Raw genomic sequence first — 3853 nt, forward strand, 5'->3', positions numbered from 1 at the left:
ATAGCACATGAAAATATGGCAATCGGGCGAAATTCTAGTTTTTTGGCCGGAAAATGCAAAAAAGGAAGAACGCTCATGGAAGCGGGTGACTATGGATCCTAAGGTCGTATTTTATGGCCCGAAAAATTTTATGGGATCCGGGTCATCGAGTCCCGGCACACTCGTAAGGCGACACGAAAATATGCGAATTGAGCGGAATTCTAGTTTTGTTTATTGTAAAAAATCAAAATAACAAGGAACGGTCATGGTGGGGTGGTGACTATGGTACCTTAGGTCCTATATGACTTCCCGAATAAATTTTAGGCAAACCGGGTCCGGGGGGCACTGCCCACTGGGAAGGCGTGGGCTATAGCACACGAAAATAAGGGAATCGAGGGGAATTCTAGTTTTTTTGGCCGTAAACGGCAAAACAAATAGGAACTGTCATGGCGGGCGGTGACTATGGTACCTTAGCTCCTATTTGATGGCCCGAAAATGTTTTAGGCGATCGCAGTCTGGGAGGCCCGGACCCATTCGCAAGGCGTGGGATATAGCAAACGAAAAAATGGCAATCAGGCGAAATTCTAGTTTTTTTGGCGCAAAAAGCAAAAAAAATGAGGAAAGTTCATGGCGGGGCGGTGTCTATGGTTTCTTAGGTGGTATTTGATGGACCAAAAAAATTTTAGGCGATCGAGGTCTGGGGGGCCTGGGTCCACTCGGAAGGCGTGGGCTATTGCACACAGAAATATATGAATTGGGCAAAATTCTAGTTTTTTGGCAGTAATAAGCAAAAGAATGAGGAACGGTCATGGAGGGGTGGGGGTTATGCTTCCTTAGGTCGTATTTGATGGCCCGGAAAATTTTTAGGCGATCGGGGTCCGGGGGTCCCGGACCCATTCGGAAGGCGTGGGTTATAGCACACGAAAATCTGGGAATCAAGTGGAATTCTAGTTTTTTGGACTCAAATGCAAAAAAGGAAGAACGCTCATGGCAAGCGGTGACTATGGTTCCTTAAGTCGTATTTGATGACCCGAAAAAATTTTGGGCCATCCGGCTACGGGGGACCCGGACCCATTCGGAAGGCGTGGGCTATAGCACACGAAAATATGGCAATCGGGCGAAATTCTTGTTTATTGGCAAGAAAATCCAAAAAAAGGAAAAACGCTCATGGAAGCGGGTGACTATGGATCCTAAGGTCGTATTGATGGCCCGGAAAATTTTAGGATATCCGGGTTACCGAGGCCCGGCACACTCAGAAGGCGACACAAAAATATGCGAATTGAGCGGAATTCTAGTTTTTTTGTCATAAAATTTAAAACAACAAGGAACGGTCATGGTGGGGTGGTGACTATGGTACCTTAGGTCCTATATGACTTCCCGAATAAATTTTAGGCGAACCGGGTCCGGGGGCACTGCCCAGTGGGAAGGCGTGGGCTACAGCACACGAAAATAAGGGAATCGGGTGGAATTCTAGTTTTTTTTGCCGTAAACAGCAAAAAAAGCGAAACGGTCATGGCGGGCGGTGACTATGGTACCTTAGCTCATATTTTATGGCTCGAAAATATTTTAGGCGATCGCAGTCCGGGGGGCCTGGACCCATTCGGAAGGATGGGATATAGCACACGAAAATATGGCAATCAGGCAAAATTCTAGTTTTTTTCCGCAAAAACCAAAACAATGAGGAAAGTTCATGGGGGGCGGTGTCCATGGTTCCTTAGGTCGTATTTGATGGACCGAAAAATTTTTAGGCGATCGGGGTCTGGGGGGCCTGGGTCCACTCGGAAGGCATGGGCTATAGCACACAAAAATATGGGAATCAGGCGGAATTCTAGTTTTTTGGCCGTAATAAGCAAAAGAACGAGGAATGGTAATGGAGGGGCGGGGGTTATGGTTCCTTAGGTCGTATTTGATGGCCCAGAAAAATTTTAGGCGATTGAGGTCCGGGGGTCCCGGACCCATTCGGAAGGCATGGGTTATAGCATACGAAAATCTGAAAATCAAGCGGAATTCTAGTTTTTTGGACTCAAATGCAAAAAAGGAAGAATGCGCATGGCAAGCGGTGACTATGGTTCCTTAGCTCGTATTTGATGGACCGTAAAAATTTTAGGCCATCCGGCTACGGGGGACTCGGAACCATTCGGAAGTCGTGGGCTATAGAACACGAAAATATGGCAATCGGGTAAAATTCTTTTTTTTGGCCGGAAAATGCAAAAAAGGAAGAACACTCATGGAAGCGGGTGACTATGGATCCTAAGGTCGTATTTGATGGCTTGGAAAATTTTAGGAGATCCGGGTCACCGAGGCCCGGCACACTCAGAAGGCGACACAAAAATATGCGAATTGAGCGGAATTCTAGTTTTTTTGTCATAAAATTGAAAACAACAAGGAACGGTCATGGTGGGGTGGTGACTATGGTACCTTAGGTCCTATATGACTTCCCGAATAAATTTTAGGCGAACCGGGTCCGGGGGCACTGCCCACTGGGAAGGCGTGGGCTACAGCACACGAAAATAAGGAAATCGGGTGGAATTCTAGTTTTTTTGGCCATAAACAGCAAAAAAAGCGGAACGGTCATGGAGGGCGGTGACTATGGTACCTTAGCTCGTATTTGATGGCCCGAAAATATTTTAGGCGATCGCAGTCCGGTTGGCCCGGACCCATTCGGAAGGATGGGATATAGCACACGACAATATGGCAATCAGGCGAAATTCTAGTTTTTTTGCCGCAAAAAGCAAAACAATGAGGAAAGTTCATGGGGGGCGGTGTCCATGGTTCCTTAGGTCGTATTTGATGGACCGTAAAAATTTTAGGCCATCCGGCTAGGGGGGACTCGGAACCATTCGGAAGTCGTGGGCTATAGAACACGAAAATATGGCAATCGGGTAAAATTCTTTTTTTTTGGCCGGAAAATGCAAAAAAGGAAGAACACTCATGGAAGCGGGTGACTATGGATCCTAAGGTCGTATTTGATGGCTCGGAAAATTTTAGGAGATCCGGGTCACCGAGGCCCGGCACACTCAGAAGGCGACACAAAAATATGCGAATTGAGCGGAATTCTAGTTTTTTTGTCATAAAATTGAAAACAACAAGGAACGGTCATGGTGGGGTGGTGACTATGGTACCTTAGGTCCTATATGACTTCCCGAATAAATTTTAGGCGAACCGGGTCTGGGGGGCACGGCCCACTGGGAAGGCGTGGGCTACAGCACACGAAAATAAGGAAATCGGGTGGAATTCGAGTTTATTTGGCCATAAACAGCAAAAAAGGCGGAACGGTCATAGAGGGCGGTGACTATGGTACCATAGCTCATATTTGATGGCCCGAAAATATTTTAGGCGATCGCAGTCCGGTGGGCCCGGACCCATTCGGAAGGATGGGATATAGCACACGAAAATATGGCAATCAGGCGAAATTCTAGTTTTTTTGGCGCAAAAAGCAAAACAATGAGGAAAGTTCATGGGGGGCGGTGTCCATGGTTCCTTAGGTCGTATTTGATGGACCAAAAAATTTTTAGGCGATCGGGGTCTGGGGGGCCTGGGTCCACTCGGAAGGCGTGGGCTATAGCACACAAAAATATGGGAATCGGGCGGAATTCTAGTTTTTTGGCCGTAATAAGCAAAAGAACGAGGAATGGTCATGGCGGGGCAGGGGTTAAGATTCCTTAGGTCGTATTTGATGGCCCGGAAAATTTTTAGGCGATTGAGGTCCGGGGGTCCCGGACCCATTCGGAAGGCGTGGGTTATAGCACACGAAAATCTGGAAATCAAGCGGAATTCTAGTTTTTTGGACTCAAATGCAAAAAAGGAAGAATGCGCATGGCAAGCGGTGACTATGGTTCCTTAGGTCGTATTTGATGGACCGTAAAAATTTTAG

This window comes from Nicotiana tomentosiformis, unplaced genomic scaffold (assembly GCF_000390325.3).
Source record: "Nicotiana tomentosiformis unplaced genomic scaffold, ASM39032v3 Un00413, whole genome shotgun sequence".
NCBI lineage: Eukaryota > Viridiplantae > Streptophyta > Magnoliopsida > Solanales > Solanaceae > Nicotiana > Nicotiana tomentosiformis.